Here is a 26,286-nt window from a genome sequence, read left to right on the forward strand (position 1 = left end):
TGATGACTGAAATTGATTTGTACTCCATGGTTGTTTTGTATCTTTTGGCTAACACCAAGTATATGGACCCAACAGTTGAGATGGGACTTCTGGAATCTGCAATCATATGAGTGTCTGTAGCAGGAAAATGTTAATAAAGGGCAGCCCATGGAACTGAGGTTAAGTATTTTCATACTTCTCAGCTAACCCAGTAATGTCCCTGAATTCTCATTAAAAATGATCTCCATAATCTTGCTTTACCTCATTAAGAAAACTGCAATTTGAGGAACAAGAAATAGAGCTTCAACAGGGAGAAAAGGTCTGTGATTTCATTTCTAAATCTTCAGTCTTAGCTTTCCGAAAGTAGTACAGTAGCCATCAAACCCAAGTATAAATTTTATTTGTAAAGTTTGTAAACAATGACATGTTCCAAAAAGAATGGATCCTTATGTTTATTAAATTTTCCTCTAATGGTTGTTTAAATATTTTTATATAGGATGATCTATGTGCACATTAGCTAACAGAGTTGGTGTGGTGTAATGGTTAGAGCATTGGACTAGGACCTGGGAGACCAGGGTTCAAATCGCCACTGAGCCATCAAGCTCACTGGGTGACCTTGGGCCAGTTGCCGTCTCTCAATCTAACCTACCTCACAGGGTTGTTCTGAGGAGAAAACGGGGAGAAGAACCACCATAACCACCACCTTGAGCTCCTTGGAGGAAAGTGGTATATAAGGGTGATAAATGAATGAATAATAAATACAGAATCACACACACACACAAGCCTTATAATCCAATATTCAACATAGGTTGAATACCCCCAAATACTACTGGACTACAACTCCAATCATCCCTTTCCATTGGACATAGTTGTTGGGACTGATGGTATTTGGAGTCCAATAACATCTAGAAGGCCACAGGTTCACCTGTGCAACATAGGAAGAACAAACCAAGAGGTAGGACTAAGGAACTAGCAACAAATCAGAATGAAATGAAAAATCAGGACTGGAGAACAAACCAGATAGCATAAAGAACATGCTAGGATAGAGTAATACACCAGAACTAAAGAAGACCTTGCTGCTCAAGCAAAGCTCATCCAGAAAAAGGAAGCCCCTTATACTCCTCCTTTCTTAGAAAGATTCAGCCTAGGCGTGTGGAATCAGTTCAGAAGGGTCTTACCTAAAAAGAGGCTCTTCCAAGTGAGGACAGCCATCTCCTGTTCTACTAACCCTGATGGCTATGTTCTACTGCCACTGTCGGAGGCAGTATGATTCTGAACACCAGTTGCTGAAACCCACAGGAGGGGAGACTGCTGTTGCACTCAGTTCCTGCTTACACCCTTTCCACCTTCAACTGGTTGACCACTGTGGCAACAGAATGGGCCATTGGCCTGATCCACCAGACTCTTCTTATGTTTTTAGTGGTTCACCACAGGCAGATTCCAACAGCTCTGATATCTGGATGCTGCTAACACAGTGGTTTTTGATACCATTGACTATATCCTCCTTCTGGACTGCCTGTAAGGGTTGGAGTTTGAAGGTATCTGAAAGACACCACACTCCATCTTGTAGATCTTTCACATACAACCTGGAACAGATAGCACCCTATCTAAACCATACTGCATCTACGAGGCAGGATGCCCAAAGGAAACTTAAAAAACCCCAAATCCCTTTTGAATAGACTCTTTCACTGCTGTTTCACTACACCTGCTCTGATGCTGGCATCTATTAACATTCCACTAAAGCAATTGGACAGGCCGTACCTGGTACACTCAAAAGAACAAGAGGTGCTTTCTACATGGTCTCATCAGGACCATTCAAGCAAAAGACAAGCAGTCAAGAAAGGAAGAATGCCCATTAAGAGGGAACAATTTGTGGAATACAAATTCTCATATAGTCACATGATATTTTCAGGAGCAACAATATACTTAGAACTAGATCCAGTCACAGTTAAGCACTTTTAAGTCCCATTGATTCCAATAGAAGGGAGTTAAACTCATGGAAGGGTTAATCAGGAGCTGAACTCTTTTTCCAACAAAATAAATTGATGAAAGTTAAGTATATATGCAATGAAGCCACTGAAATAAATTGGACTTAAAATGTCTCAATTTCGACTGGAGCAGATCCAGTAATTATTCCTTAACTGTCTTATATAGTGCCTTTATTAAGTGAGATCTTAGAATTTTGAATAAACACTCATAAACTAATAGGACATTTTGCACTGCTGTATTTTGCTGTGCAGATTTAAATATTTCTCTTCCCTCTGTATAATCAAAGCATAAATTAACGGGAATTCTAAGAAACCTAGAAATCAATCTTGAAATCAGTACACTTTTGAAAGATTCAGCCCACCATCTTGGTTGAAAATGGCATCCAACTGTATTCAAACACAGAGGAAAAACCTGCTCCTTGATCTCAGGAACTACCATGTAAAATTTGGTTAAAATACACTCATATTGGAGTGCTCTGTAGACTGATAGCTGTAGTCTTATATATACTAGCCTTTTGCGCTCTTTCACTCTTGTCTGATGTTCCTAACACTTCTTTTAGACTTTTTTTGGACTTTTCTATATTTTCTGTTTTAACTCCTTTTAGTTTTCTTTAAAGTGGTTTTTTTTTTAGATTTTAAAAGATTTTAAATGATTGTACCCCTCCCTCATTATGCTGGTCTACGACTGTAATAAAGTGTTGTTGTTCACACACACACACACACACGTATGAATGGATAACATAATTTGTTGGCTTTAGGGCTCTGCACAGTCCTTCCCACTCGGGTTTCTAACCTGGCCCAATTTGCGGGAGGTACTGCAGTGCTGTTGTACATGCCTGGCTGCTGTGCCAGACCAGCTTAGCCTCCTCATTCTGCACACCACCACCCCAATCAGGTAAAGCAATAGAAATACTTAACGAACTGACCAATCATGTCGGTTCATGCCCCCCTCCCGCATTGCTGTCTCCAGTGTGTCCTGGCTCCGTGTGGTTCAGGCCACACTGGTTGCCACCCGCAAACATTCCCAAGCATAGACCAAAACCTGCTTCTCAATCTCAGGAGCGGTCATGTCAAATTGGGCAATGATATCTTCAGAGGCATCCATGTTGGTACACTTTAAAAACTGAGCCAATTGGGCAATGGCACACACACCAAACTGGGTGATGGTATCTTCAGAGGCATCCAAATCAGTGGTTTGTTTGTTTCCATGTTATGCACCTTCATTGCAGCTTGCTGCACTATCATGGCTTTGTTTACTGTTCCTGCTGCACCCACACCCTTCTGCTATCTGATTTTGCAGCCAAAATCAAAGGGGAGTAAAGAAACACAACTGATAGGATTGTAAATATTCATTCATCATGATCACCATTGTTTATAGGTATCTTTTGAAAAGAGGATTATTTTCCCACCGTGGAGAAACTAATTCAAAATCCCAGCAAGATTAGCTTGCCCCAGTCATAAGGCAGAGGAACAGCAGCTGCTAGGAGCCTGCTCCCCCTTGCTTCCAGAATGAACTTGGCTGTGCTAGCTGATCAGTTGCCCTGTAATTGTAAAGGTGAGGGGATGGGCATTTGGCCGTGAGTCAAAAATGGAGGGCTACAGAAAGGTGGTGTCTGTCTTTCATAAATAGAAATTAAGAATACAAGAAGAGCTCTGCTGATTAGAGCAAAAGCCATCTGCTTAGGGCCGTTCCATCCAGGAAGCAGATTGAAGCATTGCATCAGGCGATGGAATCCAATGTACAGCGGCACAGGTGCACCTTCCAGCTGCTGCCAGAAAAGTGTGGAGAAGCAGCTGCAGCAGCTTTTGGGTTCCGGCAAGATCCCAATGAGATTTGCCAGGCCCCCGAAGCCTCAGCCGTGTGACCCTGGCAAGCCAGGCTTCAGCAGGGGTGGCAAGGGAACCTGGGTGGTGAGCAACAGGTGGCGCACGTGCAGGGCAGCACCATCCCGTTTCACCTCAGGTGGCAAAACAGGACAGGCCGCCCCTGTACTACTCCAGCAACTTATTCTTACAGTGTTAAACCTATGGGAATCCTGTGAACAGGACCTGAGTGCAAAAGCACTGTCCCCATCTTTGAGACTCAGCAACTGGTATATGTGGTTGTCTCTTTTCATTATTTTAAAATGTTAACAGATATTATTGCAGGCTACTTCAAGGATGAAGCAGGGAATAAACTATAGTCTACCACTTTGAAACCTCGCCTCTTGAGCCAGTGGCAGCAGACAAAACTTTAGGGGAAAGCAAGGCGACGGGGCTTGAACTCCATGGCAGATTAGCTGCTATGCACACAAAAGATCCCAGTCCAATCATCAGCTTCTCCTTGTAGGTCTTGGAGAAACCCCCAGACTGACAGACACTACAATTCAGTGTGGGCAGTACTGAGCTGGTCCGACTCAGAGCAGCTTCCTGTGTTCTTATGATCTATCTATGCACACACACCTTTTAAAACCATAGTTAACTAAAGCAAGGAAATTTGTCCCACTCCAGGCACGCATAATTGACAGCAAGGCAACTCCAAACCAAATGAGTCTTCCAGACGTTTGCAGGGCACACAAGTGTTTGTGGGTTGTCAATCAGGCATGACTCAAGCAGGCACTTTGCATAGGCAAAGGCCACAAATCAGAGCCCACTGTGAGCCGGATATTTTAGGTACAGTTCTCCTAGTGCTTGGAACTCAGGTTTTTTCCTGGTTCTAAATAGCAAGAAGGAAGTTCCAATTATGTGTGCAGATTTGATCTGCAGGATTGTGCCTGAGGTCTAAACGGCTTTTTCCCATTCAAATATAAATGCAACTATGCTAGCCTGAGGAAGCTTGCTCTAGTGGTCCATTAGTGCAGTGCAAGCGGGGGGTGGGGTGAACTCTAGCTTTTGTTAATTGCTGGATTCAGATCTGACTAGACTCCCTACCTCAACCCCAAAGCACAGCCTGTTGAGGTTAACCCAGGGACTGGACCACAAATACAGCTGCCTCTTTGCTTCTCCTATTGTCTGAACTTCAGACAGCTATTAAAACACAATATGACCTTCCTTTCAAGGTCATTTCAGAACTCTCCCAATACCAATATCAGTGCGAACTTTTACCTAGACAGTTGGGAGTGGGTGGGAACAGAGATTCTTTAGAACTTCTCTAGACAATATAAGAGATGTGATATTAATACAGAGAACAATTTGTACAGGGGGGGAAATGGTTTGATGCATTACTAGAACTTTCCTCCCCACTTAAATGGTTATTTTCATTTATTATATGTCTTAATAAAAGATGTACAGCTTATTTAGCACTCTTAAAAGTTACCTGTGCATGAATGTGGTTGTTTTCTAAAGCACATTCTGTACTTGCATTGCAAGATTGTGTGTGCGTGCCCCCACCTTTCCCTCGATGGTGGATTATAAACCTCAATCCTAGAAGCAGCTGAGTCTGAGCACTCTTGCTGAATCAGCAGAGCTGTAAGAGAACACAAACACCCTAATGGAGTTACCGAGATAACTAATTTGCTCAACTGAGTCCACAGTAATTGGTAGTTTGCAAGATTGTGCCTATAGAGAATGCAATACCTGAAGGAATACATAGTATTTCTGTTGTGGCATAGACCCAAATGGACATTTTTGTCCACAAATGGTAAAATCATAAATGGGTCAACACCAATAAGCTAGTGTCTAAAAAAACTTTTCTCAAATGTTAGGACTAACCCCCCCCCCCCAGTATTACCAACAAAGGGATATTACTGCTCTTCAACTAATGCTTTGAGGGCATCTCATGCATATTAACTAGTTATAATCCTTCCAAAACCCCTGCAAGGCAGGGATGGGGAATGTTCTAACTCTCGGGATATTGTTGGACTCCACCTCCCATCAGCCCCAGGCAGCACAGCCAATGGTCAGGGATGATAGGAACTGTAGTCTAACAACATCTGGAGGGCCGCAAATTCCCCCTCCTTGCGGTAAGGACAGACATTTTTATTATCTCCCACCCATAGTGACTCTTGAAGAAAGTAAAAATCAGCTCAGTATCTGTTTTAAGTCCAGTTGGTGTCACTGCCCTTTGCTATTAAACTAGGGTAGACTATGAATCTCAATAAACGGGACTGTGCATCATGGAACCAGCTGAAAAGAATCAAAAGGCTGTCTAATCTAACCTGCTGTTTTAAGAGTAGACTAGAAAATCCTTCTAGTCCGCAATGTGGCCCAAGCAGAGAGTGAAAGCATTGCAGGAAGGCTCTGGCAGAGCAAATAGCTGAGAATGAGTTCTGCGAAGGAGCCAAGCTACACACTGAAAGTTGTTCCAGTTAAAGATGCCACAACACTAACCTCAATAATTTAGAAGATGTGATTGCCTGTGACAGGAACATTTTTCTCCCAGATGAGTGCATAGTGGTTTAAATAAATTTAGATGAGGGGAAATGTTCTATCTTGTCTCTCCTTCACCCAAACCTCAAACTAGTTTGGAGACAGGAGAGGAAGAAGCCGCTTCACACCTGATCAGACTCCCCTCTCCCACATCTGATCCACTATTGTCTGCTTTGTGTTTCCCTGCTCCTCCAGAGCCTTGTAGTCTCCAGAGACTTTACCACAATCTGCTACCGATTCCATTTTACCTGGAGGTACCATGGAGTAGGACTGGCACTTTCTTCAAGTATTTATGTGCTCTGCCACTGAGCTTTGATCCATCCCTAAAAGGACCAACTTTTAGATCTAGCTTCATTTTGGCTCAGTTCGCTTGGGTAGCCCTACACAATCCAGAGGGGGTCATCTCAAGAACAAATCTAGACTCAGTCCAGACATTCAGGATAATCTAAATCTCACATAATTAAAGAAAATTAAAGATGTGCTTAACTCTCCCCCACTGAAATTGAAGAGTTCCTGTGGATGAGGACAAAGCTTCCTATTGCAGATGTGGAAGTCCGTTCCTCATCTAACTAACATTACTTCTGAATACTTTAGTGTTTGCATTAAGCAATCAAGTAGACAGTATGGAAGGAAACTTTTATTTAGGAAATGGGGGGGGGGGTATTTGATGCCATTAAATGTTTTTTTTCTTATTCAAAAGCACTCAGAAGATGATAGATAAGTAGACTGGCTGATGTATAAATCAAAGGTGAATAAACTGCTGAACTGCAGTGCCTCCTAAACTGTACTACTACCGGTAATTATAATTTAGCAATCATGCCTCAACAACAACATCTCTTGGACTCCAGCAACCACGGTTCTGAAATTATTACACGCAAGTACAGTATCCCTGCTGAAATCAAATGAATCACACAATGAGTTGATTCAAAATTGCAGCTATAGATATCAGGTGCATATACAGATAAGATATACATTATCAAGTGTGGGAACAACTAATATTTTTGCCACGTGACTAGGTGGAGCACCACAATGATGAGCAATTTAGTTATGTGGCATTAGTATAGCTATAACATTCTTTTGCGCAATATGTGGAGATAAAAACATATATTTGTTAAGGTTTCAGTTTGTTTTAAGTGTATTTGTTGCTTTTGTGTTTTGAACTGTTTTAAATTATCTTCTGTGTCACCTTGATACAGTGGATTGGAAAGTGATTTGGTAAGTCACTAATAAAAATAATAATATACTACTTTGCATCACAAAAGCTCACAAAGGATTTACAAAGTGAAAGCAAAAAATAATAATATGCAAAACAATACCAAAAAAATTACCTGCAGTATGGAAAACATCAAAACAGAGCTTGTAGGGCAGCAGCTGAAGAAGGAGCAAAAAGGGTTTTCTCCTGTGTGTGTTTCTTGTGGCTGATTAGCTGCTCTCCCTGTGCAAAGGTCAGAGGGGGCAGGGTTTCTGTTGAGGTAGGTGATTAGCTGTGGGAGGAGCTTATCAGAGCAGTAGCCAGCCCCAACGACACGTTCTCAAGATGGAGAGTGAGGGAACAGCTGCAGTCGCCTGCGGTTCCTGCACAATGTTTGCCATCTTGCCAAAGGTTGCAGGCAGCTTTACCTGCAGCAATTGCATGTTGATTGCCCTCTTAAAAGACAAAGTCCAGCAACTGGAGGAACGTGTGGCTACGCTCCAAAGAATTAGAGAGCTGGAGCTCTTCTTGGAAGCAACAGAGCACACCGTTTCCACCAAGGAGGAGACAGGGGACTCCCCTGAGAAGGAGGCTAGTTCACCAACACAGGAGCCAGATATATGGAGAAACGTGACTTAAAGAAGTAGGAGGCCCAGGGTTCGCTCTGATTGTTTAGAAATACACAATCGCTTTGAGGTCCTCTCCCCTAGAATGGAAGACGAAGAGCAGACTCCATTTGAGGATCTCTCCCTCATTACAGTCGATCAGGTATATGAAGACGAGCAGCAAAGTCAGTCCTCAGGGAATGTGCAGGCGACCTTGGAATGGACAGATCACAGAAGAACCCCGACCAAACCTAAGAGGAGGCGTGTAGTGGTGATAGGGGATTCCCTACTGAGGGGAACAGAAGCAGTGATCTGTGGGCCTGACAAGATGTCTCAGGAAGTGTGCTGTCTCCCCGGGGCTAAGATCCAAGATGTAACTGAACGACTACAAGGAATCATAAAACCCACTGACAAATACCCCTTCCTCTTGGTTCATGTGGGAACCAATGACACTGCAAGCAATAGCCTACAGAATATCAAAAGAGACTATGAGGCTCTGGGCAGGAAATTGAAGCAATTAAATGCACAAATTGTCATCTCATCTGTCCTCCCAGTTGAACGACGTGGCCCAGGGAGAGAGAGAAAAATAGTGGAAGTGAACAGCTGGCTTCGCAAATGGTGTAAACAGGAACGGTTTGGATTCTTAGATCACGGACTACAGTTTCTTGAAGATGGACTTCTGGCAAGCGATGGGCTGCACCTCACAACGGTTGGGAGGAATGTTTTTGCCAAAAATCTCAGAAGCCTCATCAGGAGGGCTTTAAACTGACTAATGTGGGGGAGGGAGACAGTGCTCCTGAAGGTAGGAGTCTATCAGTTGATGAACATGATCATCCAAATGTCATAGACCAAATGGAGCAAACAGCACGCAGACCTAGTGGTGGGAGGAAAAAATCCTTAAATAAGAGACACGGGGGAATGATTAATGGACTTCAATGTCTGTACACTAATGCGCAAAGCATGGGTAACAAACAAGATGAGCTTGAGCTCTTGGTACAGCAAACTAAATATGACATAATAGGCATCACTGAAACCTGGTGGGATAAGTCCCACGACTGGAATGTAATAATGGAGGGTTACAATCTATTTCAGAGAAACAGACCAGACAAGAAAGGAGGAGGAGTGGCGTTATATGTCAGGGATGTGTATACCTGTGAAGAGATCCAAGATTTAGAACCTCAAAGCCAAAGTGAGAGCATTTGGGTCAAAATTAAGGGAGAGAAGAATAACAGGGATCTCATTGTGGGAGTTTACTATAGATCCCCAAGCCAAACGGAGGACATAGATGATGCCTTCCTGGAACAGATGGCCAAGCATGCAAAAGGAAGGGAGATAGTAGTAATGGGGGACTTCAATTACCCGGATATTTGCTGGATGTCAAACTCAGCCAAGAGCATAAGGTCAAACAGATTCCTCACTGGCCTTGCAGACAACTTCGTTGTCCAGAAAGTGGGAGAAGCAACAAGAGGAACAGCCATTTTAGATCTGGTCCTAACCAATGTTGATGACCTGGTTAGTGGGGTAGAAGTGGAAGGATCATTAGGTGCGAGTGATCATGCTCTTCTGAAGTTTACTATACAGCGGAAAGGAGCAGCCAAGCATACTAGGACTCAATTTCTTGACTTTAAGAAAGCCGACTTCATAAAACTTAGGGAAGTGCTGGGTGAGATCCCATGGACAGTAATACTAAAAGGAAAGGGAGTTCATGATGGCTGGGAGTTTGTTAAGAGGGAGATAGTAAAAGCACAACTTCAGGCAATACCAATGAGACGGAAACATGGAAGGTGCCTAAAGAAGCCAGGGTGGCTATCTAAAGAACTTTTAACTGAGTTAAGATTAAAAAAGGATGTGTACAAAAAATGGAAAAGGGGGGAAACCACCAAAGAGGAATTCAAACAAATAGCCAGCACGTGTAGACACAAAGTCAGAAAAGCTAAAGCACAGAATGAACTCAGGCTTGCTAGAGAGGTTAAAAGCAACAAAAAAGGCTTTTATGGGTATGTTCGTAGCAAAAGGAAGAACAAAGAAACAGTGGGGTCACTCAGAGGAGAAGATGGTGAAATGCAAACAGGGGACACAGAAAGGGCTGAACTCCTCAATGCCTTCTTTGCCTCAGTCTTCTCCGATAAAGAAAACAATGCCCGACCTGAAGAATTTGGAGCAAATGATTCAGCAGAGGAAACACAGCCCAGAATAACTAAGGAGATAGTACAAGAATACTTGGCTAGTTTAGATGTATTCAAGTCTCCAGGGCCAGATGAACTGCATCCAAGAGTATTAAAAGAACTGGCAGATGTGATCTCAGAACCACTGGCAGTCATCTTTGAGAATTCCTGGAGAACAGGCGAAGTCCCGGCAGACTGGAGGAGGGCAAATGTTGTCCCTATTTTCAAAAAGGGGAAAAGAGAGGACCCAAATAATTACTGCCCGGTCAGTCTGACATCAATACCAGGGAAGATTCTGGAGCAGATCATTAAGCAAACAGTTTGTGAGCACCTAGAAAGGAATACTGTGATCACCAATAGTCAGCATGGATTTCTGAAAAATAAGTCGTATCAGACTAACCTGATCTCGTTTTTTGACAGAATTACAACCCTGGTAGATGAAGGGAACGCAGTGGATGTAGCCTACCTTGATTTCAGCAAGGCATTTGACAAGGTGCCCCATGATATTCTTGTAAAGAAGCTGGTAAAATGCGGACTTGACTATGCTACCACTCAGTGGATTTGTAATTGGCTGACTGACCGAACCCAAAGGGTGCTCATCAATGGTTCCTCTTCATCCTGGAGAAGAGTGACTAGTGGGGTGCCACAGGGTTCTGTCTTGGGCCCGGTCTTATTCAACATCTTAATCAACGACTTGGATGATGGATTCAAGGGCATCCTGATCAAATTTGCAGATGACACCAAACTGGGAGGGGTGGCTAACACCCCAGAGGACAGGATCACACTTCAAAACGACCTTGACAGATTAGAGAACTGGGCCAAAACAAACAAGATGAATTTTAATAGGGAGAAATGTAAAGTATTGCACTTGGGCAAAAAAAATGAGAGGCACAAATACAAGATGTGTGACACCTGGCTTGAGAGCAGTACATGTGAAAAAGATCTAGGAGTCTTGGTTGACCACAAACTTGACATGAGCCAACAGTGTGACGCGGCAGCTAAAAAAGCCAATGCAATTCTGGGCTGCATCAATAGGAGTATTGCATCTAGATCAAGGGAAGTAATAGTGCCACTGTATTCTGCTCTGGTCAGACCTCACCTGGAGGACTGTGTCCAGTTCTGGGCACCACAGTTCAAGAAGGACACTGACAAACTGGAACGTGTCCAGAGGAGGGCAACCAAAATGGTCAAAGGCCTGGAAACGATGCCTTATGAAGAACAGCTAAGGGAGCTGGGCATGTTTAGCCTGGAGAAGAGGAGGTTAAGGGGTGATATGATAGCCATTTTCAAATATATAAAAGGATGTCACATAGAGGAGGAAGAAAGGTTGTTTTCTGCTGCTCCAGAGAAGCGGACACGGAGCAATGGTTCCAAACTACAAGAAAAAAGATTCCATCTAAACATTAGGAAGAACTTCCTGACAGTAAGAGCTGTTCGACAGTGGAATTTGCTGCCAAGGTGTGTGGTGGAGTCTCCTTCTTTGGAGGTCTTTAAGCAGAGGCTTGACAACCATATGTCAGGAGTGCTCTGATGGTGTTTCCTGCTTGGCAGGGGGTTGGACTCGATGGCCCTTGTGGACTCTTCCAACTCTATGATTCTATGATTCTATGAAAACAATAAACATCAAACTCCATGACGTAGAATTGCATTCAATGCACTGATGCTCAGAGCTCACCCATATTTCCGTTTGCCCCTCCCCTTTCCTCTGGCAGGTTCCTAGAGCCCACCCACCTCCTCCCCAATGCTGGGAAAATGCTAACTAGGCTTTGGAAAGGAGGCGGGAGGACTCTGGGAAGTAAAACGCCTCACTTACCAGGCTTTGGGAAGACAGTGTAAATGATGAGGGAGGCATTAAATGTTGCCAGGGGACACCAAAAAAGGCCTTGAGGGCTACATGTGGCCCTCGGACCATGTGTTGAACCACTCTGTTCTAGGAACCACCAGTGAGAGGTGAGTGCAGGGTAGGGACTAAAGATGGACAAACAACCTGAGAAGGAGCAGCATGTATCAGAGGTACCACTCCACCCCAACACCTCATACACCCCATAATATGATATAGAAATGGATATGGTTGTGATATATAACAGTACATCCCATTCCTACTCAGAAATAAGTCCCATTGAGTTCAGTGAGGTTTACCAAGAGGTAAATGGGTATAGGATCACTATAATATTTTACTATGCCTACCAAGCACAACTATTAGTAGGTATTCATCAGTAGCCAAGAAATACATTTCCAAGGGAGTTTTTTAATACAAATTATTGTGTTCACCATTTTGACTGGCAAATATCTATAATAAAATTATGTTTTGAATTCATAACAGACCAGCACATTTTCCATAGTGCATTTCTTCAGGGTAATGAAGTCTTTACTGCTAGTGACCTTATGACAGCACATAGACTCCTAATTCTTTCCTAAAGAATTAGAGAGAAAATGCCTGGATTTTCTGTGTTAATTATGATGTGTAGATTAGTTCCAGAGCACGAATTTGTATGGATATGGATGTATAAATGTACATACGTGGTAACCTTCAGGGCATGGTGTAAAACTCATATAATTATATAAACTGTTTCAAAATTGGGAGCTACATGATTATAGGGGCAGTTAAAGGATGGAAATGAAGGGTTTTTAAAGAAACTAATTTACATTGGTTTACTGTGGAGTGGAAATATGGTACTATTATTTAATATGAAGACAATATTTATTTATTTTAAGTATGTGTAAGCTATGACTTCATCTAAAAGTATATATCAGTATGGGATATATCAAACTTTAAAATCCACAATGGAATATGTGATATTTATTTGATACTTTCTATTACAGCCCATGTTGATTATGCTTAAAAACAGACTTACATGATGGTAGAAGAGCCAGCGGGAAGTGTTAAACGAATCCTAGAAGAAATAGAACAGTTTGGTCAAGTTGCAGGTTTTTATTTAAACAAGAGAAAGACTAAAATTATTGCAAAAAATATGGACCAAGAATTAATAGAAGAAATGCAACAAAGTACAGGGCTGGAAGTGGTGAATAAAGTGAAATATTTAGGAGTATGGTTAACCCCCAAGAATATTGATTTGTTTCAAAATAACTATGTACCTGTTTGGAATGGGATAAAAAGGGATCTGGAGGTGTGGGGAAGATTGAAGCTATCTTTTTGGGGAAGGATATCTACGATAAAGATGAGTGTGCTGTCAAGGATGTTATTTCTATTCCAATCACTACCGATAATAAAAGGGGCATAAATTTTCAAAGAATGGCAAAAAATAGTTTCAAGATACATCTGTCAGGGCAAGAAGCCAAGGATTCAGTTTAAGTTATTAACAGATGCGAGAGAAAGAGGTGGCTTCGCCCTGCCAGACTTGAAACTATATTATGAAGCATCATGTCTCTGTTGGTTAAAGGAATGGATTAAATTAGTGAATGGAGAGTCGTTAGATTTAGAAGGATTTGATAATAGATTCGGGTGGCATGCGTATCTGTGGTATGAAAAGGAAAAAAATCATAAAGGATTTGAAAACCACATCTTCCGAAGATCATTGATAGAGGTGTGGGAGAGGTATAAAAATTTGTTCGAACCAAGACTCCCCCATTGGCTTTCACCATTGGAAGTGATGAGTGTGAAAAAGATAAACATGAGGGGGAGGTGGATAACTTATGGAGAATTGATAGTAAGAGAGGGGGGGAAATGGAAAATGAAGACTTATGAAGAGGTGAAAGAACTTGTTCATGATTGGTTGCACTACTACCAGATTAGTGAAATGTTTAAAAAAGACTGTAAAATGTGTGGATATGAAGGGAAAGAATCAAAATTTCAAATAGAGGTATTGAATAATGAGTATAAAAAATTGTCTAAAATGTATAGAATGTTGTTGGAATGGCATACAAAAGATGAAGAGGTGAAATCAGTAATGATACATTGGGCTAGAGACTTTGGCTATAATATACAATATGATGATTGGACGACATTATGGAATGAAAGGTTAAAATTTACGGCGTGTACCGCGTTGAAGGAAAATGTAATGAAAATGGTATATAGATGGTACATAACGCCAGTTAAATTAGGTAAAATGTATAAAACATGTAACAAGTGTTGGAAATGTAAAAAAAGAGAAGGAACTTTCTATCATATGTGGTGGGAATGCAAAAAGGTGAAAGGCTTCTGGGAAACGATATATAAGGAATTGAAAAAGATGTTGAGATATACATTTGTTAGAAAACCAGAAGCCTTCTTACTAGGATTGGTAGGTAATGAAATTAATAGAAAAGATTGTAAACTTTTCCAATATGCTGTAACAGCTGCAAGAATACTTCTGGCGCAAAGATGGAAGCAGGAAGAAATTCCAACTGTAGAAGAATGGAGAATGAAACTGACTGAATATGCAGAATTGGATAAATTGACTGGGAAGATTCGATATCAGAAAGACCAAAAGTTTATCGAGGACTGGGGGAAATTTACAGATTATCTGAAAAGCATATGTGATGCACAGACAACGCTTGTTGGTTTTGAAGAGTCTCTGTGAAAAATTAAGAAATATTGTAAAAAAGAAGTAGGAGAAAGGAAGAGGAATGGTTAAAGGCAATAATAAGTTCAGAAATGCGTTAACAATAGAAATTTTAACGAAAGATTGGCAGAGAAACTGAGGGAAGTCAAAAATTGATGAATGTGAGAGTTAATATGAGTTGATTGTATAAAAATGTTTGGAAAATGAATAAAAAATTATTATAAAAAAACAGACTTACATAGTCAAATATGTCATGTTTTGCAAGAGAGAGATAAAGAGAAGAAAGTCATGATTCAGCCAAGGTTTCACACTTTTAAAACCTGTTTCTTTTCAATTGGTGAGTTAATAATTATCCTGAATAATTGTTTGTTTTACTAAATTTACATAATTGCCTCATATATAAAGGCTTTTCAAAATGAAAGTTTATATTTTCAGAAAAAATGCATTGTCATCCATAATTAAAAATTGTCCAGAAACACCAATTCTATTCCCAATATCTTGTTTCTTCTTAAAATATGAGCTAAAATTATCTATGTGGTTTCTTCTTTTTTTAAAAAAAAAACCGTCTAAATATCTAAAATAGCAAGATTAAAATAATTTACTACCTTTGTCTTTTTAGTTGACTTTTCCTAGCATCTTTCTATTCTGTCTCAAAACACGTTATATTAAGCATGCATTTTGAAAAGCAGTTGTCTATAGTTCTTTGTAATATAATACATTTTAAGAAAACCAGCTCTTACTTCAGAGCTGGGATGGGGAACTTGCACATGCCCAGATGATGTCAGGTTTAGCAGTGGCGTAGCGTGGGTTGTTAGCACCCGGGGCAAGGCAAGTAATTTGAGCCCCCTAACCCATGGATTTGCGCCCCCTAACCCTAACCCCCAGATGTTACGCCCGGTGCGGCCAGCCCCCCCTGCACCCCCCACGCTATGCCACTGAGGTTTAGCGCTTCTCCCACACAAGACACAGAATGCTGGCAGTTTAAGTAGCTGAGGCTTATTTCTCAACAACAGGCTTACAGCAGTCCAAGCTTCCACAACTCATCCTTTGCCATCAGAGTCAGTTGACTCAACTGGCTTCTGACCCCTCCCAAGGCCAGATATGCACCACGTCCTGCCCCGCCTCCTGCTGGCCCGCCTCTGCTCTGATCACTTGCTCCACCTCCTACTTCTTGGCGACTCAGGTGCAGCCAATTTCTCTTCCTCTGCAGATTCCTCTCTGCTGGGCATGTCCCTGACAGGTGCTATTGAACTCCAGATGTTGCATAGCCAATTGCTGGGGATTTGGGGAGTTGTAATCTAGCAACACCTGGATGGCCACAGGTTCCCCAACCCTGATTTAGATGCGTTACATAAAAATGCTGGCTTTTTAAGGCAATACAAGAGTCCCCCCACCCTCGCAGGGGTTACTTTCTGGGCCCCCGAACACATAAGTGAAATTGCTAAATGTGGGGAGCACCCTCTCTGCCACTTTGTCTTCAATCCATACTCAAAATACTGTATCCAAAACATATCCACAACTAGAATTGAAGCTCAGGGGCTGGCGGTAGGCTTGAGGATGTGCGGAAAAGTAGCTGCTGCTGCTGCGCTACCCTGCACACCAGCTGCTAGGTGGGGATGCTGAGCAGCATAAACAAAGCTCCATTGGACCGTCTGTCTCTTCCAGGCTTCCTCGGCCCTCACTGTTTTTCTCGGGCTCGGGGGGGGGGTGTCCTCCTCACGAGCCACAAGGACTCTCCAGCTCTCTCCCACCATTTCAGGGTTTGAATTGAATTGCCATACTTTTCCGTATATAACACGCCTTCATGTATAAGACGCCCCCTAGTTTGGAGGACTAAAATTTTAGAAAATGGGGGGAGATTTGTTCAGCTTTGGGGGGGGAGGGTGGCCCAGAGTTGTTGAGCTTTTTTTGGGGGGGATTGCTGAATATCACTCACCCGCCTGGCCAATGCTAACACTCCTCCTAACATCTGTCCCCTCACTGGTAGAAGCAGCCAATTGACGCAGCAACTCCCAATCAAAGCCACTCCTTGCCGCTGACCCCAATAACACGCTGCAGACCATCTCCAGCTCACGAAACCAACCAATCCCAAGTCCCCGCTAGGCACTACCCATGTATAAGACCACCCCCTGTTTTAAACATAATTTTTCAGTAAAAAAAAATCATAGTCTTATACATGGAAAAGTATGGTATTTATTTCCTAGTGTCACGTGTACATGTGGTTGCATGCGAGTTGATTGCTCAAAGGGGGAGGGGTGCCTGTACATAAAATTGCCACAGTCCATAGGTATCGTGAGGTTTCTTGTGAAAGATGGCTGTTTGATGCATTTCTGCTCAAAGCAGCTTCTATCCAGATTGCAAATGTAAACCATGGTTAAACTGAGGCATGTACACTTGAGACTGCCGTTGCGCATGCACAGGTTGACAGCTTCACTGAATAGGAAGAGCGCTGTCTGAGTATTGGCGTTTCATTAGCTTGACTCGCAAAGCTCTCATAAGAGCTTTGTGCTCTGTTGCCACTAGCCATGCCTGCATTTAATGTCTTGATCAACTACGCAGGGGCTAGACCAGCTCCTGGAGGCAATCGTAGGCTGGGTGCAGTAGCAATGCATGTAACAGGCTGGTGCTGGCAGCGCTACAGCTTACCTGGACAGGGCTAGGGCAGGGCAGCGGCAAGGTCAGCATTCTATGGTCTTCCAGTAGCGGTGCTGGGCTGGTAGCTGGGTGGCACAGCAAGTCAGGCCCACCGCAGTAACTGTTATTGGCTGAATAAACTGGATAAACTGAAGTTGAATCCTGAAAAGATGGAGGCTTTGTGGGTTGCTGGTTCTTGAGTCAAGTTGCTGGGTTGACAACCTATCCTGGATGGTTGCTATTCTCCTAAAAAAGAAGGTATGTAATCTAAACCAGTGGTGATGGTGCATACAATTAGAGTTTTTCAATCACTGGACTACAGTCTTTTTGAATAAAACACAGAGTTGTGAAATACTGGGAAGTATAAAAATGAGGACGACCTCACAGACCCAAATTATATCTCAAGTTAGGTCTCTATTATTTTACTTGAATCAATATGCCATATGATAACATTTCCCCTCCTAATCTAGCAATGGTAATTGAATTGTGAACTGCATATTTAAACAGGCGCTGCACATGTGATGTTGATTCACAACTAGATGTGCAGACTCACTTCATGCTATCAGCTCTTAATAGCTGGTAGGGCTAATGAAGAATAAATATTCCCCAGTGCAATGCTCATTGCTAACCTAAATTGATTTAAATTAAATAAGCATGTCTAAGCTTGATGACATTGAGTTGTTTAATATATATTTTAATATATTTTACAAAAACTCAGGATCATGAATGTGGTCATGGAGATAATTCCTGCCAACATTAGCAAATTGTCTTGATTTGATGTTTGAAAGCAGTCCTTTGCAGATTTTGATTTTAATTCCCACTATTCCATGCTTGACTCTGCTTAGCTGTCATTGAATGCCCCAGTTCATTCATACGCTTTCAACCCTTTGCAATGAATTCTGGTAGCCACAGGACAGACCTCATCTGCCTCCTCCCACCTATAGAATGGGGTTCTGTTTGCCTTGCCCTACATTTCAGCAATGTCTGATCAAGCTGTTATATAAAGGACAAAATTGATTCTATGGGGTATATGATACATGGACCATATCTTGGGTCTGATGTGCAACAGCAAAGGAAATCTGAGGCATCTCTTACTCTTTGGTGAAACTTCACATCCTTGATGTGTTATTAACACATTGGGTCATATCCCTTAGGTAAATTATTAATAGTAATAATGTTATTTTTGTTAAAATTGACATTTCCTTTCATCTCAGCCCATTTACCTTAGTAGCAACCACCACACACACTCACACAAAGGGAAGTTGCATTTCCCCATTTCCCCTCTCATCACTCCACATGTGCGCTTTGGGGAATGTACAGTAATCTGCAAAAAAGCTTTCATGCTCTCAGACTTACCAAAGCATGCAATATTAATTGGGATTATTAATTGTATTTACTGCGCTGGCAAAGTCTAACCTCGTTAAAGGCCAGTGGAAAGACATGGGATGAGATCTGTCATTTGGAACATCCCGCCTGCTGCCTCCTCTCTTAAATCAAAGAGGGAAAGGGAGAGAAATCCCCTCAATTTCATTAATCAGCCGTTTTCTTACAAGGTTTTGCCTTTTGTTTTGCTGCACTTCACAAGGAGAAGGTGTGTTTTCCGGGCTGCTTTGAGATCTTGGCAGTTAATGGAGCTCTTTTGATTTTTAAATAAGACTTATTCCTCCGAGTGTACAGTATAAACCTAGCAGGCAAGGGATTGCGCCTTTAAGTTCATCACTTTCCCCCCAGTGCTCTAAGTGGAAGGATTGGACTGAAACTTTAAACATTTCTAGCCATACCTAGGATATGTATAATTTATAAGCCACACACCGTTTGCTGTCAAATAGGCGATTGATCTGACTCGGATCTCGTTAATTATCCTCCACATACATTATACGTTAACAGATCTTCAGTATACTGTGTATCAATATTAATAAGATTATAAAACACTATTGATAATTAGGAAGAGAAATAGACCAGGCCTTTGATTCACTCTGTTACTAACGCCCCTGCATCTCTAGATTAAAAAGGGACCACTTTTCATTTAATAATACCAGATCAGTACATCCATCTTCTAAAATGCTTTATTAAGAGAAAGCCAAGATTTGCATCCTTGTGCAAAGGGCTATTTGAAATTGATTACGGAGGTATCATTGATGTGTGAGAAATTTGTTTCTGAGCCTCATCTAAAGGGGGGTCTTAATAGGGTGGGAGGGATTTAAGGTGGAGCACTATACACTTTGATCTTTGATCTGCAAATTTCTAACCCCCCTCCCCCGCTCTCTCTGTCAAGCTGTATTTGGAGAGCCATATTGTCTTGTTTGGGAGGAAATTAAATAGGACATCATCTTCCACACTTTAAAAATAAGACAACATCTGTTTTATTGCATCTCAAAGGAGGAGAATGGCAAATGAAAAAGCAGAAAGAAATAAAAATATTAATATATGGTATCTACATATTCGGTAGCATTTAATAAGATTTTTTTTCTTACTCCCTGGCCCTTTCTGCATGTCGCCTGGAATCCGTAGTTAATATGACCTGGCATTCCTATTTTCAAAAGACATCAATTTATTAACTTCAAACAGAAATCTTGCCACTAACTAGAACCCTTGGAAATGTTTCGCATATAAATTAAAACATGTGCATGTTGCTATTCCTAAAATTTCATTACGAAGGGGAAAACATACTCTAACAGACTCAGGGGAACTTAAAATTTGGGATTTTAATTTCAGGTTTGTGCAGTCTATATGCAAACAAAGTCAGGTATGCAGATAATAAAATCAATACTGATAGACTAATTGATTAGGAAACAGAGGCCACATATTGAGAGCCATCAGTACTATGGCTTGATCATCTTCCTGGCAGTATATTCTCAGGCTCTGAAGAGGTTCTGCCCATCCAGACTAGCTATTGGGACTTCCTAGATCAAAACAGCTATGATTTCCTGTTTGGGCTGGGCCTTTACTCCTAGCTTGGTCTGTGGCACTGACTCTATGTCTCCTCGCATCCCTGATTCCTGGCACAACTCTGGCACTGCTATTGATGGGCACCAGACTGCTATGCAGGATTTAAAAACAGCATAGACAGGCATAGCCTTTGCCAACCTCGTTCCATCCAGATTCTATGGACAATTACTAGACCATTGGTCCTACTGCCTGGAGCTGATGAGAGTTGCTGTGCAAAGCATATGGAGGGCACCAGACTGGCAAATTCTGGACTAACTGAACCAGTATGAGGAGGAGGCTTGATTCTTGATAGTTGGGATTACCAGAGGCAGAGGGTCCCCACCCAAATAGGATGTCTGGCTGTCAGTCGGTCCTAAGCAGAAAAGGAAAGTATGGAACTTGGAGATGATTAAGAGATACCAGTAAAGCTTGCTGGACTTGAACCTAGATATGAACAACCTAAAGGTAAAGGTAAAGGTACCCCTGCCCGTACGGGCCAGTCTTGACAGACTCTGGGGTTGTGCGCCCATCTCACTTAAGAGGCCAGGGGCCAGCGCTGTCCGGAGACACTTCCGGGTCACGTGGCCAACGTGACATCGCTGCTCTGGCCAGAGCCAGAGCCAGAGCCAGAGCCGCACACGGAAACGCCGTTTACCTTCCCGCTGGTAAGCGGTCCCTATTTATCTACTTGCACCCGGAGGTGCTTTCGAACTGCTAGGTTGGCAGGCGCTGGGACCGAGCAGCGGGAGCGCACCCCGCTGCAGGGATTCGAACCGCCGACCTTTCGATCGGCAAGCCCTAGGCGCTGAGGCTTTAACCCATGGCTCTTAATGCTCACCTTAAAGAAAAAACAAGCATTGCTGATTCCAAACTGCTCCAGAACAGATTAAAATGTTGTATTTGAAGGGTAAATGAAATAAACACATCCTGATTATTTTTTATGAAGAGAAAACAAGAAGACACTTTAAAAAACGTTATTCCCCAAAGGTTTTCCAGGTTATGGTTTAATGCAGTAGGTTGACACGCAAACTCAATCTCACCCTTGATATATGCTGTCCAACGTTGCTCTCTGTAGAATGGCAACTGGCAGAAATTGTAATGGTTAAAAGAGAGACAGTTTGTATCACAACCAAGGCTGTAGCCCTCATTTCCCCAGAGCTTCACTTGCTTTGATCCTCTGGAGAGCATTGTGAGAGAAATTGTGAACCTCCTGTTTCTGCCTGTCTTCTTTTTACACCACACTGGTTTTGCAAGGAAATAGAGGGTTTTAACATTTTGCCAAGCCTTCACCAGGAATTAAACCTTCTTCATTAATCCAGTCTTCGATAACTGCTGGTTAAAAGCTGCAATAAATATTTCATACTTGATTGTGTTGCGTTCCTTGCTGTGTTTATTAAATGGAGGTTTCTCATAATTCCAGTTATTCATTTTAATAGGTCAGGACTTGGCTGTGATTTAAACAGACCACTGAGGAAATAGCCGTGGTTAAACATTGTAACAATATGGATTATTAATTTAATTGGCCAGCTATTACTTGTTTTGACTCTGTGCTAACATATTTAGCTCAGTCTCTCGTGGCCTATAAACCACAAAGGTCATGACTCCAACATTCACAAGAACGGGAAAAAGAGAATCAGGACTGAGATTATGAGGGAAAATAGAGGAACTGTGTGGGGAAGCAAGAGTGGGAAAGGCTAAGGGCTTGCTGGAGGCAGTGCAGGGCAAAAGGGGATTTATTTAGTAGCTTAGCAATAGAATATCCCTCTAAACCATCGTCCAAACTGGCAGCTGCTTTCAATCAGTATCTCTCAAAGGTGATTTCAGGCAGGGTTTTTTAAATCTTTAGATATAATGATGTTAACGCCACACATTTAATAACACCTTTTCTTTATTTCTTGCTTTTCTCTCTGATGATGCTAAAAGATAATATACCATGCAAAATATCCCTTCATCAAGTGCATTATTTGTAGGCGAACAAAGAAGTCGGTCCTCATCATTCTATTCCCCACCTCCTCGCAGCACCTTTGTTGAAACCACTTCGGGATGCTAGTTAGATACAGTGGGGTGAAAAGGGTACCTTCCAAAGGGCATGCTGGTGGAAGCAATCAAAATAAGAGGTACAACATGGAAAATTGTAAGGTTTTTTAAAAATCTCCTGAGCACAACAGAAGCAAGCCAGACCGCTCTGCATGAAAGAAGCCAGAGTTTTGTTGTCAATGCTGCTGCTGTTGCTTTTATTTAATGCAAAACCCACCCAGTGCCACTAGGTGAAATTGCCACACCAAACAGAAGCAAAATATGACCTTGGCAGCTATGCAGCCACATTTAGATGATGGGAAGAAGAGCCCTGCTGGATCATACTAGGGGCTCGTGTAGTTCTGTTTCTCACATACCCACCAGACACTTGTGGGAAGCCCACAACCAGGGCAAGAGCACTCACTGGTTCACAATCTCCAGCAAATGGTTCTCAGAGGTATGCCATCAAGACTGTGCAATTCAAGTGGGTTTGGTACTCCTGCGCAACAAACCTACTTCCAGCAAACAAACAAACATACAAGACTTTTTGCAGTTAATAAAGTAATGGGGAAAGGCAGTGGAAATTGTGGAATAACACTTGCTTGACACAAATCGGGTCAAATACTCAATAAACAGCTGTATAACCTCACCACAAACATTTGTGCAAATAAATCAGGTTGCATCTCCCCAAAATGGGTCATGTGGAAAAGGCCTTTGTGGAACTTTGCCATCTGAAATGGGGCATGAAAACTGGAATTCTTAGACCTGGAGATGAAAACCTCAAACAGTCCCAGTCATAAGCAGTCAACAGCAAAATGAGAATTCCTTGCCTCTTTCTACGTACCAGATTCTCTTCTATAGCCCTCAACTGCTGCCTTGTGCTAGCACAGAACTCATTCCACAGACATTAGCTTCTGCTTACCTTTAACTGACCACAGTACTTACATCATCCTTGAATGTCAGAGTTAGGACCAAAACAGATACTATGTTTGTTGCTGAAAACAAGCCTTCTCTTTGAGGGACAACTATGCCAATTTTATTTAATGAGATATTTGATAATGTGACCTCAACACTCTCCAACAGGGATCCTACAGCCATGCTTGAAGGTGCAAACCTGGAATCTCCTCACTTTCTGAACCAAGCAGTGGGAGATCAAACAAGTAATGGATCATAAAAATTCCACACAGTCTTCCCTGTTTACAACATTGGAAAGTATCACAGCTGTTACATTAGGTAAAGGTAAAGGTACCCCTGCCCGTACGGGCCAGTCTTGACAGACTCTGGGGTTGTGCGCCCATCTCACTTAAGAGGCCAGGGGCCAGCGCTATCCGGAGACACTTCCAGGTCACGTGGCCAGCGTGACATCGCTGCTCTGGCGAGCCAGAGCCGCACACGGAAACGCCGTTTACCTTCCCGCTGGTAAGCGGTCCCTATTTATCTACTTGCACCCGGAGGTGCTTTCGAACTGCTAGGTTGGCAGGCGCTGGGACCGAGCAGCGGGAGCGCACCCCGCCGCAGGGATTCGAACCGCCGACCTTTCGATCGGCAAGTCCTAGGCGCTGAGGCTTTAACCTACAGCGCCACCTGCGTCCCTCAGCTGTTACATTACAAGTGTTCAAATTCTCAGTTCACATTCCAGGTAGCTGCAGATGGGTTTGTGAAGACTCTCGATGGAATCCTGATCCACACAATAAGCATTTTCATACAGTATGACATTAAGCAGTAACCAGAAAGCCTGTCCCTATGCTCTACAGTTTGCTGCCTAGAAAATAGGATGACATGTCACAAGATAAAACCACACAATCATTTCCACTAATTAGATTCTCCATTTTGGTATATTATGCTTATAAGGATTTTGCCTGTGAGGTTTTATATCTAAATTTAAACTGGTTTGATGCTGCTTCTGGGTGAAACACGTTACAGCAAGGTTGAGATTCTACGCCCCTTACAATATGCTGCTTGATAGTAGAATGCATCATATTAGGCCTAACCTATATCTACTCAATAATAAAAAAACATTACTCTACAGATGTGTTGCAAATCCTGGAAACCCTAACCTAAATCAACATCTGTCTGCACTCAGCCATTTTTTATATATGTAAACAAGCATTTATCCACTTTCCACAATATGAAAAAATACATACAAGCAAATCTTATTCCAAACTCTCCAGTCTCATGAGATGCTTGTTTTAACAATTTAACCAATCCTATTTATAGGTCTCCTATTTTCCCTCTTCTCTGAAGATACAAAATACCAGGGAAAGGACCATGAAATTTCAGTACGTGGAAGAAGAAGATAAAAGAAGATAAAAATACAGAATACATGAAGAATGAGTGGGAGAAAATTGAGATCTAGGCATAGATGACCAAGTTTAATTGAACACAGAGACGTATCTTGCAACTTGGAGGCTGGCAATGATGATCTTAAATCTGGATAAGAACACCTAACAGATGTGCATGGAGGCACTCACTGCTCATTAGTGTGTTGTGAAATCCCATCATAGATCTTATGTAAGTGCTGCTGGGACAGAATCCAGCAGAATATGACATGATTTACATCATCCACTCCCAGGAAGTTTGGCCGTGTTATATGGCTGTGGTGGCCTATTTTGAAAGCCAAGCAGTAAACACACACACACACACACACACACACACACACACACACACACACACTGGGGACAATGTGGGTGATAGGCACTTGTGGAAAGATGTTTCAGTGTACACAAATGTAAGCAGTTCAGTTTAGAAAAGGAGTGGAGAACCTGTGGCCCACTAGAGACGCTGCTAGACTCCAATTCCCAGCAGACCCTGCCAGCATGGAGGCTGGATGGGAGCTATAGTCCAACAACATGGAGGACCACAAGTCTTCCACCTGCTGATTTAGTACTTCCTTCATTCCTGATAATGTAAACAGTGGGACCTGCTAAAAAACATTGCAGTGTGGTGTGTTTGTGTTTAGGGTACCCGCAAACCAGCCATTCTCTCTTCTAGGACATTCAATTCCATGCTCTTCCCCTATTTTTACACACACACAACGATCAACTTGTGGCTCTGAGCATGCCCAGTCTTTATTGTGATATTTATTCTTCTAAAGTTTGTTCTTCTGCAAACCGTGGGGCTTCCTCAAGCCTCACAAAATTTCCCTCTTGTGCATATTGGCTACACTTGGAGAACTGAGTTTGCTATTAGTATATGATGATATTGATGAATTCTGTAGCAACAATAGGTACTACAGCTATACAAGTTTGAATACTGGAAATTTAAAAAACAACAACCTGGCATTCCCGTAATTATTTCTGGTAAAATGGTTGACTAGCATGAAAAATATGTATTGGTGCTGGCATGCTGAAAATCAGTTATCCTTCAGAGTTATTACCTAGTTTAAATCTCAGTAATCTTTCCTGTTCTACATTTTCTACAAATCTGTTAATAAAATACTAGTTTCTTGGTTGCTCTTAAGTTTTTAAAATTGATTTCTGGAAACTCTTCTTGGACTGCATATAGTCAATAATTAAACACACACACAATATATACTCCAGTGCAAAAAATGTTATCCATATTCACACTCATAAGTCACTCTTACCTGCCTTTCATTTCTGAGGGTACATTTAACATTCACAGTCTTTTATATTACTAAGTGAAATCAGAACAAAATATGGTAATTAATCCATTGTGCATTCAAGGATTCAGGTTTGAGCAGCAGATGGGAAAAGTTGTGGATCATAACCCCATGCAATATTTGACAGAATATCAGTCAAATATAGTTCACACATCTTCATGTTTCTGTCAGTCCCTCTTATCTAAAGTTAATTTAAAGTGACAAGAACTACATTAGCACTTTTCAAAGGGTAATGCAAAACTTTAGAATATTCACTTAGAATCAATACCTATTCAGGCTCACACAGTGGTCAGACTAGTACTATTCTGAGA

General features: G+C 42.0%; 1 long non-coding RNA gene across 2 annotated transcripts in view; it reads right to left on the reverse strand.

Moving 5' to 3' along the window:
- Positions 1-26,286, reverse strand: part of LOC307216123 — a 75,699-nt gene that overhangs the window by 14,425 nt on the left and 34,988 nt on the right. For both annotated transcript variants that reach the window (XR_013838918.1, XR_013838919.1), the window contains exon 4: positions 17,425-17,658. This is a non-coding gene — a long non-coding RNA (uncharacterized lncRNA). The remainder of the gene's footprint in view (positions 1-17,424; positions 17,659-26,286) is intronic.

The sequence above is a fragment of the Podarcis cretensis genome (genome assembly GCF_951804945.1).
Source record: "Podarcis cretensis genome assembly, chromosome: 5".
NCBI classification, from domain to species: Eukaryota; Metazoa; Chordata; class Lepidosauria; order Squamata; family Lacertidae; genus Podarcis; species Podarcis cretensis.